At 45.5% G+C, this 17,844-nt stretch overlaps 1 protein-coding gene across 4 annotated transcripts in view; it reads right to left on the bottom strand.

Moving 5' to 3' along the window:
- KIAA1551 (KIAA1551 ortholog) overlaps positions 1-17,844 on the bottom strand; it is a 56,237-nt gene that overhangs the window by 22,597 nt on the left and 15,796 nt on the right. For all 4 annotated transcript variants that reach the window (XM_014937416.1, XM_014937414.1, XM_014937417.1 and 1 more), the window contains exon 3: positions 2,798-2,880. The gene's annotated coding sequence lies outside the window, so the exon portion shown is untranslated. The remainder of the gene's footprint in view (positions 1-2,797; positions 2,881-17,844) is intronic.

The following is a 17,844-nucleotide window of genomic DNA, read 5'->3' as shown; positions in this document are numbered from 1 at the left end:
CCTCCCACTCACACCTGGGACTGATTAGGTTTGTACTCTAATCCGTTTAAAAGTCTAGGTTTGCCTGCAGTTTCTCAACAGCCCATCAGTTACTGCAACTGACCGAGGTTTGTTTCGTCTGTCTCCTTCACATTTGCATGTCAGGTTTATCTCTAAGTTTTCTTTATGGCTTCCCTCTTTCCCCTGTAATCCCATTTGGCAAGGTCCTTGATGAGATATTCTTGCTGAAACAAACACTCTCACATCCCACGCCCTCTTACCAATTAGCATAGCTGAGGAGGTTTGCTTCTTGTTATCCCCAGTATTGTCTGACCATCAGGTTTGTGTCTCTGAACATTTGGTTTACTCCTTCCCCCTTCTTGTCTCCATTTGCACTGAAAAGGTCCTTGAGCAGATAACCCTAACGAAGCAGATGCTGTCACCACCTTCCACATATCCTTACACTCATCACATTCCACAATATTATTGCTGGAAACAGTGTCCTGGAAATGGTGCTCCTTAACTGCCAACAGAGACCATTCTTTTAACTCTTGGTCTGCTATTCCTTCTGCTGCTTTCTCACACATTTCCACTGATGTATCAATCATGGCAATTTTAATATTCATGTTATAAATCTGAAATGATGTTTCAATAGGGATACTCAAGGCAGGGCTGCAGGAATATTAAAAACTTGAGGAATGCTTAGGGAAAGGAGAATGTGCAAGAACAACGAGAGAGAGAAGTAGAAAGGGAGAATAAAAGGGGCTGGTCACACGTAAGCAAGCTCCAGTCAGGACCAGAGGCTCATAGCTTGTATGCTTAAGGTCAGCAACTGAAAAGACCAGGGTGCCAGCACCTGGAGAAGAGACCACAGGGCTGGGAAGTCTTGATGATAGCAACTGGAGAGACTGGCATGCAAGGTAGTCTAGGTGCCAGCAACTGGTAAAGGAGCTGCAGGTCACAGGGCTACATACAGAGCCAGCAACTGGAGAGACCAAGATGTGCGCAAGAGGTCCAAGGGCCAGTAATTAAATGGACCTCAGTGTGTTTAGTACAAAAATGAAAATGCAAGGAAAAAGCACTCCATGACACTTGGCAATGAACCTTATTCATAGTCCTACAGCAATCGCACCCAGCAACGCTGCCGCAAGAGTCACGGGAATTGCGGTCACAGCCAGAAGGGCAGCAGGAAGGAGGCCACTCTTCTCACCAGGAATGAGAGAACACAGATAAACACCATGCCACTTATCAACAGTCAGAACTGCTATCTACAGAAAATTCTGAATTTGTTGTAAGCAGCACCTAAACCAAGCTCAAAGAAGTCATTCAGAAAGATAAAAAGTGAATTTTCTGCAAGCACCAGGGACTCCAAACAAAACTGAGGAAAAAATGGAATCTTCAACATTTTATCCAATTGCTTGATGGTATCAATCAAGCATTTATTGCTTACAGTCCTCAGGGGAAAAATTATGTTCACTTTTGACTTATAGCTGTAAGCATGAGAGGAATTTTTAAACAAAATTAGAAGATTTGCAGGGAAAAAGGCATTAGTAATGGGGACTGGATTCATCACACAGATTAACATATCCTATACTTTATTCAGAAACCTACAGATGAAAGCTTTTCTAATACTAGAAGAAATTTTACTTTTCTAATAGCACCAGACTCCTTTGTATGAGAATATCCTTGCCTCTTTAGCACAGTTCATGTGTGTAATAGAAATATATACCTATAAGTATACATCTGTAACTCATGCTTTTAGGTTGTATTATTATGATGGAAGAGATCAGCTAATGATAAAGCAGAGTCCAAAGATACTTTACCTTGGATGGAATGACTTTTTTTTTTTTAGAAGATACCTACAGCCCTATGCTACAGCTACAGATTTCTATACTTACCACACTTATGGAAATCACTGTGAAATGCAGAGCAACCGTGAAACACACTTCAAGCTCTGAAGACTTTCCAAGTTCTCCCCAAGTTTTAAGACACATTCAAAGAACTGTCTTACATCTTGAGTAGTTGTGCCTCCTTTTAAAAGCATTGCTCTCAAATCATTCAACAGCTAATGATTACTAATTGGAGAAGAGTTTGCAATCTATGTATGGAATACTGACTGAAGTGGAAATTAAGAAGTTAACCGATTTTCAGTCACAGAGAATAACAGTAATCTTTCACCAGCACATAATAGAAGAGCTCTTCAGCATATTTGCATTTAATACCAGCAATAAGGCATGCTACTACCTTCAATATCACAGGAGTATAAAAAAATAAAAATAAAAACAGCTGTCATAATGTCTCTCTTCTCTATGGATTTGTGAAGTTCGTGTATACTGCAAGTTACATAATCAACGCTTCTGCTCATAAAATGATCTTCATTGCAATTCTTCCAAATACAAAATCCTGCAGCTTTTCGGTTTACATTTTCACTGCCCTTTGTAGCTTTGAAACTGTTGAGAACTAACAACTTGCATGTTTATCAGAAACACAAATCATAGTCAAAAAGATCCTAGTAGCGTCTAGCAACCAAATGCGTGAAAAAGCAAAATCTCATTCCCTGTCAGCAATGGGAAAGTACTAGAGTCCTTCAAAAAACTGTGGCTGTAACAGTATTAAGTAAAGCTTAGAAATACTTTGAGTAGCAAAGACAGGTTGAGAAGTTTACGTTTTCCACAGCCCCATTTTCTTCCCTATTTCTACATATTCAGTTGCGCTGATGCTGCTACTCGTGATGCTTCAGGACAACCTATACTACAGATAATAAAAGAGCTGCCATATTTCCATATATTTTTTTTTTTAATAAGGTAATATCACTTACTTCAACAATCTTGTCAGTGGGTCTCTTCAGACAGATGTGCAGCATCCACTGGAAGAGCAGGAGCTCCTTACTGGTCTTTGCTCCTAGGAGGGAGAATACTCATTAAGCTGCAAGTGCTAGTTTTACTGCAATAGCAATGACTTACACCAACAATAACACTGGACAGTCTCCTATGTCCCTGATTACTAAGATCAGAAGATCTCCTGGCAGGTTTTGAAGTTCAATCTGCTTTGAAACAAAAGCTTCCTTTTTTTAGTGCCCGGTATCAGTTCATACAGGCAAAGAGTAGCAATCACCCAATTCTAACAACCATCATGTGTGTTTTCACCGTTCTTCCTTGTCTTTTTTTTCCTTTCCTCCTCTTAAGAGTCACCAGAAGGCTCTACAGTTTCTCGTAAGTCCCCATAGTCAGGCTTAGCAAAGCAAGAACTGAGGAATTACGAGAGCTGAATGGCACCTATTCAGCCTTCTGCTCCTTTTACTCTTTCTTTACTGTCTTCAGCCTTCCCTCCTGACCTCTGTTAAATCAGGGGGTGGGGAGTGCTGACCTCCCCCCTGTGCCCACTTGTTGATTATTAGTCATCAACAAAGAGAAGAAAGGCTCGGCACCAAACTAAGAGCTTAATTATTGCATTGATTAGGATCAGGAGCAACCACAAACACTCTGACAAAGTCACATATCTCCTACCCACTGATATGTTGTCTCATGGTTGCAGCAAATGAAACTGAGCAAGCTCAGCACATACAGGATTTAAGAAGCCACTTCCCCTGTCTGCAACGCACAGCCAAAAGTCAACAGATCCAGGTGATGGCTCAGAAGGTCACAGTAAGGAGCCCAGTTCATCCTTTAGGGGCAAAAGGCCTGGCAAGAAGGACTGCCTGAGGAACACACACCTGGCCAGGCACCATCACATCTCCACTCCATCAGACATAACTAAGCAAGCACGACAGGAGCTTTTTGATCATTTTTACTCACCAAAAACAAACAAAAAAAAAAAGGCAAGCAAAAGCACTGGGAAACTGTTTTGTGTAATTTTTAAAAACAGATGTTAAAATACTCTACTATTGTTCTCTGAAAAGCAGATTCATTACCCAGTGTGCAATGCACCAATTCTCACACACTGGAGAGAGACTGCTTTTTACTTAGGCCTGGGTGCTTGGTGGATTTCCACAAACCAAGCACACCCCAGGTCAGTTTCCTCCTTATATTTATGCACAAATGTTACAAGGTAGTACACTCCTATTTACAATGATTGGTAATTTGAACATAACATCTGCTGTGCCATTCTCTTCAATCACTGGGCCTCCATAGAGCAAGGGTCTTCACCGGGGCAACGGTCTCCTTAACCTGTGTTTTTGAATATTATAATGAAGACAGTTCAGTTAAGGACACCTGTACTTTCGTTTTCATTGCCAAATTGGCATTCTTTATTCTGACATCTTGATCAGATGTTCACTTAAGGTCTTCGTATCCCGGGAAGACCAAATAATTAGGTTACAGATGTTCCTTCTAACAATTCCCTTTGATCCTTGCTTAGCAACTATCTACAACATTCTTAACTATTGTTATATAGCCATTGTACATAAAACCTGATTAACTACAGAGCCACGGTTAACTCTAAGTTCGATGATAGGTATCACTACCAAAACACGTTTGCCGCAAAAGCACACAGGACAATACCTTGCTGGCTTTTTAAAAGCCAGTGTTTGAAGGACAGCCTCTTACGGGTCAGAGTATTTTACTGATCTACAACTATTTTTGTTGAAGAGGGGTAGGAAGGAGGAGGAGCAATAAAGCATTTCTTCTTTAAGTAGAAAACAAAACCGAAATGACAAAATAAGAAGTTCTTCTAAATACCTGGCAGACCATCAAACTGGAGAAACAGTTTTAGCTACTATTAAGGAGGAAACAAAACCACCCCATAACAGACATGACACGAAGCTGTGCATTTTGCTGTGTTTTCCATCAGACTATTTCCTGAGGAAAATAAAAAAATACTGCTTAAGCTTGAACCACAAAGAAGGCTTCATCCTTTAACTTTGAGGTGCCGCTGACTGCAGCGAGCCACACGAAGACAGCGCGCTAAGGGCTCCTGATAAACGCCTTTCAGAACTCACTCAGCACGGTGGCTTAGGCTTTGCTTTAAGACCCAGGGGCATTTTTATACCGGCACAGCCACCTGGAGTAAAGGACTGAGTTTTGTGGATGGTAACAGAAAAGTAATCATTAACACAAGCCTGTTTTCTCTGCCAGGAACATCTATCTAAATATTTTGGGACACTGGCTGGTTAGCTCAAGGAAATCAGGTGATAAGAGCCCGGTTAAGGAGTTTGTGATGTTAGTGACAAGTTTTACTCCCATCTCATTCTCATACGCGCGAGACAGAAAATATTTACTAGGAGTCAGGATGAGCTGGGTTTGTTTTGTTCTATTTTTAAGTTGTCCCAGGGGGCTAGTTAAGAGCAGGGGAAGGCCTGACATTACCACAGAGCTCCTAGAAAGAGTTGAATCAACCTCCCAACATCTTCCAGGAAAACAACCTCTGGCATTCCTATGGGCTTCTGAAGCACAGCCAGCGCTGGGAAAACCTTGCTCACGTTCTAGCGGATGCCTCTAGTTTTCAGCGCTACCAAGAGCACGTGAAGCATATTCTAAGCATATTTCACCAAAAACACGCAAAGAAAGTTGATAAAGACGCGTCGACGGGGCACTTGCCTTTTTCCTCACATCTCCATCTGCCTTTGCAGATGGAATAAGCCAGGCGATTCTTTTCAACGGCACCACCCACGCAACCCAAAGCAGAAATAGCAGCCTATACCTCTTTAAAACCTCTTTTTTTTTTTCCCTTTAGTTATATAAACAGTCCTGTCACTTCAACCACAACGCCCGACTGCAGATGTCCCTCTCACACAAGGCCGGGCTTCTCCACACGATGCTCACCCCAAGGGCTGAAGCAGAAATGATGAGGCAAACCCCGGGCTCCAACCTCGGAGCTAAAACACGGGGGTGAGGGGAACCCGAAACACCTGGTCGTGTGTGTGTGTGTCCCCTCCGCCCCGCACCACGGAAGCTCTCAGCTCTTCTCCTCCAGCCCCGCTTCCCCGCACGGCCGGGCTCTGTGTAAATAAACCCCCGCAGCAGAGAACACCGGGGGTGAGGGGGGAGCAGTTCTGGAGGCGAAAAGCGCGCCCGCCCGCCCGCCGACCTCATTGTGCTGCTGGGCTCAGCCACTCGCGGGACACTTAATTGATGTTAATTGGCTCCCGCGAGACGAAGGGCTAACTACCTGCCGGCCGCCACGCAGCCCTGACCAGCTCCACACCAGGCCTTTACCCCGCCGGGACGGGACCACCGGCCGCCCCGGCACCGAGGGGGCCCTCACCCGCCCGCCCCGCGGCCTCCCCCGCCACCCCGGGGAGGAGCCGTCCCGGCCTCACTGGCCCATCCCGAGGAGACGGCTCCGCCGCCCGCCCCGAGCCCGGCCGGAGGAGCGGCGCGGCCCTGACCGGCGGCTCCCCCCCACTTCCCCGGGGTCCCCCCACACCCGCCCCGCTCCCTTCCTTCCCCTCCCGGTTGCCGCCCGTCCTCACCCAACCCGGCGCGGCCGGTGGCTCGGCGGGCAGAGGCGGAGCCTGCGGCTGTTGGCTCCGGGAAGAGGCGGAAGGAGTCCCGCGATCACCGGCGTTGCCGCTACCGCCGGCGGCGAAGGGCGGCGGGGCCAGAGCTCAGGCCCGCCCCGGGGCGGGACCCTCGGCGGGGCGGGGCGGGGAGGAGAGGCCCGGTCACCGCCGCTCTGCCCAGCGACGGGGGCCTGAGGGGGGCCTGAGGCGGGCCTGAGGCGGCCGGGCCGCGGCGGCCCAGCCCGGGAGGCGGTTCGGGAGGTACCGCCGAGGAGGAGGGGTTCGGCGGGGGCGCTGGCAGGGAAGCGGCGCGGCCAAATTTCGCTTTCGGCTTCTCAGAGCCCTGCGGATTGAGCCCCTCCTCCCTCCCTGCCTCCCTCCCTGCCTGCTTCCCTCCCTGCCTCCCTTCCTCCCTCCTGCATCCCTTCCTCCCTGCTTCCCTCCCTCCCTTCCTCCCTCCCCGCCTTCTCAGGTCCCCGGAGAACTCCCACAGCTCCCCCGCTTCAGGCACAGCACCGTTTTCTTAAGAAAAATACAGTGGTTCTTTCACACACACACACAAGCACACACACACCGCCTCACAAGCCGAGGACGAGCTTCGAGGGGAGCCCGCAGTTAAGAGGAACCGATAAATGTAAAGGCTCTGTAGTAAAAACTAGGTAGATGGGGGGGAGGGGGGGAAGAAGAAAAAAAAAAGGGAAAAAAAAGAAAAAGGTAGATGTTTAACATGCAAAGAAATTATATGTAAGCAGTACAGTACTTACAGTTTAATTTGGCATCACAAAATTACCAAAAGCCTACGATTTCACTGAATTTTCACTGAATTTCACTGAATTTTAGAGTTGGAAGGGACCATAGAGATCATCTAGTCCAACTCCCCTGCTGAAGCAGGACCACCCGGAGCTTGTCAGAGCGTGTTCCTCAGGACTGCATCCAGGCGGGGCTTGAAAATCTCCAAAGAAGGGGACTCCACACCCTCCCTGGGCAGCCTGTTCCAGGGCTCCGTCACCCTCACCGTGAAAAAGTTCTTCCTCATTTTAAGTGGAACCCTTTATGTTCCAACTTGTGCCCATTGCCCCTTGTCCTCTCACTGGCAACTACTGAAAAGAGTCTGGTTCCCTCCTCCCTCAGCCGGCCCTTGAGATACTTGTCAGCATTAATAAGGTCTCCCCTCAGCCTTCTCGATTTGTTTGAAAGATTTACGTTTTAAACTGGCGACAAGCCTACACTGAATAGGTCTTACCGTAAGTTATGTATCCCGAGCAGCAGTTAGGGGAACAAAGCTCGTTACAGAGCAGTGCAGTCAGGGGAAGTAATTTTTATTAAGTGCTATCAATGGGCTGACACTCCCGCAAGTCTCGGGGTGCGTGTCTCCGAGCAGACTGGTGTGACGTGTAGGATGGGGGGACTGGCATGTGACAAACAGACATGGCAGCTGCTGAGTCCTCTCTGTGTGTCCCCAGCTCCCCTTCATTGCTGAGAGCAAACTGCTTCTGGATTGCCCGTGTACATAGAACCCTTGGGAGTCAACAGTTACTGTGACCTTTCTACCTTCACGCGAGTCTTGGGAAACGTTGCAGAGTCGATGCTGGGCTTTTGTTTTCCCTTTCTAAGTCACCTTCTGGCTCCAGGCCAGTTGTCACCCAACCTTGCTGTGACAGGCAGGTCCTTTCAAGGATCCTTGGTGGAGTGAGAACTGGCCACAAGTTTGTGGTTATAATTAGAGCTTTATTATTTTATAAAGATTTTAGCAACCAGCATAGCTTATCATTGCACAGAATTTCTAGCAATTGGCACAGCTTTCCAATTACCTAAAATTGCTTTTAACTAGAATTTTTACTCACCTATACCTTCTGCAGATTGGGTCAAATTCTTAATAACCAGTGCACAAGTCGTTAATCATAATCTATACTCTGGCTTTTAGAAGTACACGAGTCGCCCACTCAACCTTCAGAGGAAGGAGAATGACGGAGGCTGGTACTCCAGCCAACGGTGAGGGTGCCAGCGTTCCCTGTGCCTGTATCACCTTGGAAAACACCTTGGGAAGGCCTTAGCTGCCAACAGTACGATCCACTTCAAAAGCCTTTTGGATCAAGTGATGTATTTATACCTCTCAGTTTAGGAGTTTGATCTTTATCACTGCCATAAAGTAGTGGATTCTCGAGAGGCTGCCAGAAAATTGATATGCAAGAATTTTGGCTGCAGGAGACAGCAAGCTGTGGGTGGTAATGGCTGTGTAATGATCTGTATCTCTTCCCGTCCAGTTTGTCCTGGTGTTGCTCTGGCTTTGACCTAAAAGTGCTGCTCCCAGAATACATCAGGCCTTAGCGTGAGCTGTATGTTAGCCCAAATCGGAGCAAGAGTTGAGTGAGCTATCAAAGGAGGCATCCCTGACCACCGAGGGATCACAGGTTTTGTCATCCACAATATCTCACATGCTGGTATGCTTTGCTGTTCCATAACTGGTGTCACCGTGTCCTGGCACAATCCTGTACCAGGTTCCAGGACCTGGGAATACCCATCACATGGCTTCATTTTCTTGCTATCTGATTATTGAATGAAACCATGCGTAGCTTGTGCTGTGACCCAGGTGAACTGCCAGCCGTAGGTAACGATGCATCATCCCCATTTTATTCAAACCAACCTCAAATTTTCTCTTAATAAATTTCAATAGTCCCATGTGTAAGAGGAAATCTAAGAATAGGCAGAGGCAACAGACCCACAGAAGGGGAAATGAGACCACATGGCACAACAGGACAGTAACCCAACTCCCAGCACAATGCGTTTAGCATTTCCTGTGGTAAGACAGAGACCTACTTCTTGGTTTAGCACATTTAGAAGAGCGCTGATTTAACGTCTGGAAAGCAACAGGGTACGCAGTGTAACAATGCTGCACTTCAGAAAGCTGCAGGATAAGGGCACAATGCCCAATTATCTCTCATTACCTCCGTGCTGGTTATACAAATTGTGGTTTGCCAGGAGCAATTAATCTAAAGGGTATAAGGAAGTACAAAGGGCCACAGATCACAGAAACTAAAAAAAAAAAAAAACAGGCATTAAAAGGCTACTCAGAGACTGAGGTGGGACCAGCAACAGAGAATTATCATCGAAGACCCCACAAATGTCCAGCACACAGCTAGACAAGTCCATAATACTTGGGTGAGCAATTGGCTGATGGGTCGGGCTCAAAGAGTAATAGTAAATGGGGTTACATCAGGCTGGCACCCAGTCATCAATGGGGTCCCTGAGGGCTCAATTTTAGGGCCAGTGGTCTTCAGTGTTTTTATAAATGATCTGGACACAGGAGTCAAATGTACATTAAGGAAGTTTGCCTCTGCTACTAAATTAGGAGGAGCTGTGGACTCCCTCGAGTGTAGGCTATGGATAGACTGGAGAGCTTGGGCAATCACCAACCATATGAAATTTAACATGAGCAAGTGCTGATTTCTCCACCTGGGCTGGAATAATCCTGGTTATACAGACAAACTGGGGGACAAGAAGCTGGAGAGCAGCCCTGCAGAACGAGGGGAGAAATAATTTGGCACTATTAGTCTGGTCGTGTTCAATTTATTGAACTATCACGATTCGGATGCAGTAGATAGCATACCACAATTTCAGCTTAGTCACGCTCCATGGACTCACACAGCCATCCTTAGAGAGTTTGGTGGCACCCAGTGAGAAACTTGTACAACTAGCTTAATGAATAGTGGAGTTTATTAAAGCAAGAGAAGCACAGGTTCTTTTGGTTTGCCGGTGATAAATATACTGCCTACAAAAGCACGTGCAAATAACAAGATTACAAATAGTACAGCCTGGCTATAACATGCATTAAATTAAAAGCAATTCTATAAAGTTTTCTAAGGGGAAAAGTCTGAATTCTTACCCAAAGGCGTGCCGATGGGGGAGAAGAGAGGCTCAGCCCATCACTGATCCCAGGAGTTGGAGGAAGTTTACAATGGTATCTTTCCTGACTTGTTTACGATGATATCTTTCCTAACATTCCCCCTTTCTTGAGGCATTTTTTATATTATTTTTAAACTTTTTTAACTTCAAAGTGGAGCTTGAGTGACTCGAGTCATAAGTATCTTTATTATAATTGGCGTAAAATTCTCTTGCCTCGCATTTAAAGGTATTGTTTATGAAAAACTCGGGGCACAGGCTCGGGGAGGAGTGGTTGCACCTTGGAGGTGGGTTGCCTTTGGGATGGAGGTGTGTTTTGGTATTATAATGACATTATAATGAGCAAAGTTCACACAAAGGACAGCATTTTGTCAAAACATGACAGACTGTTGGCCCAGGGTGGTAAATGTGCAGCTTATCAGCTCTGTAGTACGACCCAGTTCCCACCTCTGCAGTGGTATCACAGAGACTGGCCCACGGGGTCTTCACCGTGCTGCTTCACAAGCAGTTTTATCCAAGGAACACTGTGGAATGGATTCCTTGCATACCAGACGCAGCTGTACTCCATCCTGGAAGCTCCTTCAATGTTATACCATCCCTTAATGTGTGAACAACACTGAAATTTAAATTTTAAGTCACCCCCGGTCATTATTCCACAGGGACTTGGGTTGATGGTAAGTTGAATATGAGTCAACAGTATGCCCTGGCAGCCAGAAGGGTAATCCATGTCCTGGGGTACATCCAGTACAGCATAGCTAGCCAGTGAAGGGAAGTGATTGTCACACTCCACACTGCACTGGTGCGGCCCTAACTCAACTACTATGTGCAGTTTTGAGTGCCTCGTTAGAAGAAGGACATCAGACTACTAGAGTGTGTCCAGAGCAGGGTGACCAAGATGGTGCAAGGCCTCAAGGGCAAGACGTACGAGGAGTGGCTGAGGTCACTTGGTTTGTTCAGCTTGGAGAAGACTGAGGGGCAACCTCATCATAGTCTACAACTTCCTCAGGGGGGGGCAGCGGAGGAGGGTGTTGCGTTAAAGGATAAAGGAATTTGGCAGAAAATAAACCCCCTTGCATTCCAGGTTGTCCTCAGATATCAGAGGGGCTGGGGGCAGCTGGGCTTAAATTCTGAGTGATGCCCAATTTGGCACTATAGGTCCGATTCCATTCCATGTGTTGAACTACCACAATTATGAGCACACAAATAACATGATGTACTTTGGTCTAGTCACGTTCAATGAACTAGCACGGCCAGATTTAAGGAGTTTGGTTGTTTTCCATGAGAACCGTCATGGTTAGATTAATGAACAGTGCAGTTTATTGAGGCAACAGAATGACAGATTATTTTGGACTGCCGGTGATAGTACCCTGTCTGCAAAGAATGTGCAAGTAAGACAGCAGCATGAAACAACTCGAGTGATGTAGCAGCATAAAACAACCCTATATAGAAGTCTCTAAGTTTCCTGGGGAAGCACTCGGGATAACCGAGTGTTCAGATCTCACCCATTCCTATGGGGCTGAGGAGAGGCTCAGCCCCTCGACTGATCCCAGAAGTAAGAGATGGTTCGTGATGGTATCTTCCCAACTTGCCTGCAACGGTATCTTCCCTAACATCCCTCCATTCTTAAGCCATTTCTATACTATTTTTCACCTTTCAGGGGAAACTTGAGCAACCCCTCTAGTCATACATACCCTTGTTATGATTGGTGTAATATTTCCTCACTTCACGTTTAAAGGTATAGACTAGCAGAAATTCAGAGTGCAGACTCAATGAGGGGGGGTCGCACCTTGGAGGTGGGTAGCTTTTAGGATGGAGGTGTGTTTTGGTATTATAATGATATTAAAATGAGCAAAGTTCAACCTAAGGACATGATTTTTACAAAAACTAAGAAACTGTTGGCTCAGGGTAACAACCATGCATCTTAGCAGTGTTCACAGTACCATAAGTTGCCATTCCCTGCGGTGATGTTTGGCTATGGTATCTTCACACCACCCCACTCTCCATGCTGCTTTTTTTCCCACCTTAGAATCTGCTGACTCTAAGCTTGCAGGTTATGCAGCCCAGGGAACTACAGTGGAATACATTCCTTGCATATAAACTGCACTCCACCCTGGAATTTTCTTCAATGCTGTACCTTTTCTTAAAAGGTGAATGTAACTTTAGTTTCTAAGTCCCCTTCAGCAATTATCCCACAGGGGGAGGTGCTAATCTCCTCTCTCTGGTGACCTGCAGTAGGACACGAGGAAATGGAATGAAGCTGCATCAGGAGAAGTTCAGATTAGACATTAGCAAAAGGTTCTTCACCAGGAGGATGGTCAGCCATTGCAACAGGCTCCCCAGGGAAGTGGTCACGACACCAATCCTGTCAGAGTTCAGGGAGCATCTTAGTCATATGGTTTAGTTTTAGATAGTCCTGCAAGGAGCAGGGAGTTGAACTAGATGATCCTTATGGGTCCCTTCCAACTTGAGATATTCTGTGATTCTGTGATCTGAAAATCAATTGCTACAGAGGTAAATGTCCTTCTCCAGGCCACCTCAACATGCCAAGCAGGTTTCACGAGCCCAACAGATGTAACACAAATGAGGATCTCAAACTTGTTTCTTTATTAAGACAAGCTCAATATCATGCTGTGTTTCTAACTGCCCTTGCACACATACGCACACACTCACACACACTTCACACTTCCCATTACAGCAGAGAGATCAGGAGTCTGCTGCAGTAGATGGGCCTGGGGAGCTTATCACGTATTGGTTTTCTTGTTGCCCAAGGCTTTATGGTTTCTTTGCCACTCAATGATTAATCTTTTGGGGATCCTTGACTTTTGACTTCTCCAGGTTCCAAGCTACCAGAGCCTGCCTCCCAACCTACATGCCGTTTGTGTGGCATCCCTGTCCCCTTCCTCCACTGTCAGGCATGGACTTCCCTTGGTCAAGAGTTGAGTATACTGTGCAAACAGGAGCTGCATGTAATGAGGTGTGACCAGCAGGATCATGCAAACAGGAACTGGGTGTAATAGGCCTTAGTGTGTGCCATGGCTGAACTATGAACAGGAGAGCACTTTGCCAAAGTAAAGGATGGAGGGTAAAATAAAACCGTTCTGTTTAGAAAGCATATGACATAAATGAAACAAAACCAACATAAATTAAATGTAGGAAGCTAGTGACAGGAGGCAAGCCTGCTCTACCTGAAGGCTGATGCAATCCAGCAATTATATCAGTTACACTGCATTGTGCCAAAATTGTCACGGTGACAGTGTTAGAAACATCAGGTTGAGAAGCAGGAGTAGCACAATTAAGGCCAATGACAAAGAAGTAATATTGGGAGTGTTGCTTGTTTTGGGCAGAAGCAAGCAGGTATGCGTAAGGACAGCGAAAAGTTGGGACTCAGGGAAAGAGAATATAGGCCTGTGAATGGTTATCGATGGTGGTGTTAAAAAATGGAGGTACCATGGACTAAACATGTCCTGGTTTCTATTTCCACTCTGTCTTGGCATCTCACACTCATTTTAATCTCAGTCCATGGCACATTTTGTCCGTGTGTTTCTGCGCATCTAGATGTCCAGATTCCACTGTAATTACTCTATGTTACATTTATTTTTAGCAAGATTGAGTCTGAAGAAACTCTCCAGGTCAGGTTACTATCACTTTAGTCCACACAGAGTAGCATATGAAGGCATGGACCCTGGTCAGAGGGGCAACCAGAATCATTTATTACCACAAACAGACAGTTTATATAGTACTAAGTATCTTCTTTCCCAACTGACAGGCCCTTGCACCCCCGACTGCCAGGCGGGCAGAATTCCCCTCAATCAGCAGGGCCTTTAGGTGCTGTTTGTAGGTCCTTAGGGCTTGCTCACAGGCCAGTGTTTCTGCTTCTTTTATTCCTTCTTCTGGTCTTTGCTTCTTCCACAACCCTGTTAACCCACACAGAGTCCATCAATGACAGTGTTGTTCCCAGCATCTTGAGACACAAACAATATTACTGACCCATGGCACTGACTTTCCATAATTCTCCAAGTAATGAAGACAGATGTGCTCATTACTTCCACAATCATCACCGGTAATAGGTGGAAAATCTATTTTCACCGAAAGAAACAGGGTTTCTCTTGTGATGGAGATGCTAACGAACTGGATCCATTTTTTCTTATTACCTAGATCCATGTCATGGACTTGAGGTCACGAGAAGCTCTAAGTGTCCCTGCCCAGCTCCCCAGGAGCTCCCCTACCCTGCCCATGGCCCAAAGACCCCATTGCAGCACCCTCTGAGGGCTGTGAGTCCCTGCCCCAGGGACACCATGGCAGTGATGGTCTCCAGATCCCCACAGCCCTGCCGTGCCGGTTATGAGCCCCACCAAGCTGCATCAAGCCACAGGTCAATGTCCTTGATGGGCCTTGGCCTGTCTCCAGGGCCCTACCCGGCCATCCTGGGGCTGCGTCTGACCCTAGTTCCATGCACTAGGCCTGACCCTGACCCCATCCATGGGTTGATGTCCCAGCGGTGCCCGATGCCGGGCGCGGGGGCTGCCCTTGGTTGCCCTACTCCCCAGCTGGGGCAGCAGGATGGCCCTGGCTACTGGCCCTGCTCTGCTGCCCGTGGGAAGAGGAGACAGTCAGGGCAGGCGTCCAGTTGAGGCTCTGCTTGGAGACGTCGCTGTCTCCACTTATATACTCTTCTCTTTTTGACAGCAGATTATGTATTATCATGCTCATATGGTTCCACATCAAACAATTCAGTGTTGCAGTAATTAGAAGCTGGGGTCACTCTGAACTGATGATTATCAGCAGAGGCAGGATGTTCGCTTTGCGAACTGGGACGAGATCATGCACAGCAAGTTATGTCCTTGACTCCTCGCCAATCTTCCGAGTCCTCGCCTTCCAAAGAATAACATTGCTATCTAAGGGATATAAAATGGCAGAATATTCTTAGTAGTCCGTACATTTGAACTGTGATGCATATACTCATTTTTCATTATGGTATTTCATTGATTTGATATGACAGAGGACCCATCCTATTTATAGTCACAGGTGGACCTCCACCCTTCTGTTAACAACTTCAGATACAAAACTGTGTCCCTGACCTCTGCATATGCACACATTCAAAGGAGAGCCTTCACTTCTATCATTCCTACTCTTTCAATCTTCTACTTTATTTTCTCTTCTATTGCTGACCATTCCTGATGCATCTTAATTATCCAAGTTAAAATATCTCCCCCTGAAGGAGTTTTTAGTAAAGTTAAGGGCACAATGAAGAGCATCTTCATTTCAAAAAAAGGGTTTGGAAGAACTAAATCCCAGATGCAAATCAACTGGAGCTTCTTAAAACTGTCAAGATCAGAGATAACTGGTAATCTCAATCCTTGCTGCTCGTATCACTATCTTCTGTAATGCCTCTGTAATGGTTTGGTTTTCATGCAGCACTCGTGCAGTCAGGATGACTGAAGGTCATTCAGCTCTTGCAACCTTTGCTTGATCCTGAGACCTTGGAGGTTATTTGTGGTCACTAAAACTTTGAAGCAAAGGCCTCCAGCTGAGTTGGTGACTTATGGAGTTGCACATGTGGGGTATGTCTCCAGTTATCATGTAATATATTAAATGCTTATTTATTACTCCGTCTTCTTTTCCCTTTCCTGTTTCCTTGATCTTCATTTTTGTCTTGTGCACTGATATTCGCGGTTACTGATTGTGTCACATACCTCAGGCTGGCAATTTCTGTAGCAGTCATATCCACCATTCTTACATTCAGTTTCCTAATCCTGTTCCTCTGATGAGATTTCACATCTGATCCACAAATGGTTCCCAGACTGTCTTGTCCATTTATTAATTTCTTTACACGAATCCTTATTTGAAATAATCTTCCCATCTCCTGATTTCCACCATCTTTGGCTCAAGCAAATATCCAGAATTGTATTCCCTGCACACAATAACCTGATTCCCAAACTACCCATCCTTTTATCACCTCATGATCTCTAAAATCACTTGCAGGCCTGCATGCTGGGATTATCTGCTCAGAAGTTTGTCCCCATGGATTCTCAGGGCTGCACATCCAATGCACCATCTTCCACTTAACATTGAATTTCCAACAGTGAACCAAATTTTACTTGTGCTGAAATTATGCTTTCATGCTTCAAAGCCTTCTACCCATAGAGTGTTCTTTTACAGTGGTTGGGCATTCATGTTTTGGTCCTTCATTACTAAAGGCATGGTATCATAACCTGAAGAGAATCAGATTTCAACTCATAGCAGTAATATGCCATAATTAGATAGATATTAAGGATAAGCAGTTGAAAAAGGTGTTGTGTTCATGTACTATTTTACCATTAATATATAAAGTGAATTTTGAAGGTTGCTAAAAGAGGAAAGCATCTGGTCATTAACCCTAGAAGAGGACCATATTGGAATGTGCTGAGACTATTAAGATGCTACACCCGGATAACCCTATCGAGATACTATATGTTAAAGTATGTTAAGCTACATCAGAGAAAACATGAGCTATGCTACCAAGGAATTGTATCTCGATAGATGCAAAATTCACGGAGTGACAAATGGAAATGTTGTCAGGAAACTCTATCTTGACAGCGTAGCCTTGTAGCCCGGGTAAAGTGGTGTTGCCATTGCTGGTACAGAGGCCAGAGGCTGCGATTTAGTTTTGTACTGCTTCAAGGCTGGGATTTGTCAACAGTTGCTTTGCCTGGGCTTGTCTTGGCCTAGCCTGGGGCTTTACCTTAGCTTGTTTAGCTGTAACAAGCAATTGCCTAACAATCAGATTACCTGTAATATTATCTAAGTTTTTTTCACTTTAGTTAGCTTTGTGCAATTGTGCGCTATTCTGTTATAGTAGTTTTGATGTATTTCTTTGTCTATAGCTAGGGAAAATGGCCCATTATTCTGTGTAGGGGAAACTTTCTGTGACCTAGAAGTATAGAGGAGTTCAAGTACAGGATGATAGCAGAGGCCTTGAAAGTACGGGCACCAGATGATACCAGAGGCCCCAGGGTTATAAACAAATCACCAGTGGTCAATTCCTGGTCACTAAAGGAATGCAGCCTTGGGAGCTGGATAAAACTGGTTTTAAGGATAACAAAGAAAAGAAAGAGGAAGTATCCAACATAATATAAACTAAACCACAGAGAGTGAATTTTTTTAAGAGTAAGGAATTGTGAAGCAATAAAGAAAGAGGAAGATGTGGTGCATGCTACAAAATATATAAAAATAAATCTAAGCACAGACCTAAGAGTGAGGAAGAATTGTATTTCCAATCATCTGACATCCATCTGCACTAACTGATCTTTACTTCAATTGATTTTGAGTTTGCCCTGTTTGATGCGTTCTGACACCCTGCTAGTTCTTGTTCACATTTCTTGCTTTGTATCTCCTGTAGCTCTAACTCTGGTAAAGCCTTACCTTTGCCTGAAGCATAGGCTTATGATAGGAGCCCTCCCCAGTCTCCATGTGCCCCATAAACTTTTTAAGCTTAGTTAAAGTTGTAGAGAATTTTTTGCTGATGTACAGAATTTTTACATACGTCG

This window comes from Calidris pugnax, unplaced genomic scaffold (genome assembly GCF_001431845.1).
Source record: "Calidris pugnax isolate Ruff unplaced genomic scaffold, ASM143184v1 scaffold1, whole genome shotgun sequence".
Taxonomy (NCBI): Eukaryota; Metazoa; Chordata; class Aves; order Charadriiformes; family Scolopacidae; genus Calidris; species Calidris pugnax.
Note: the sequence above shows the minus strand (reverse complement) of the source record. Positions and strands in the feature narration are given on the sequence as shown.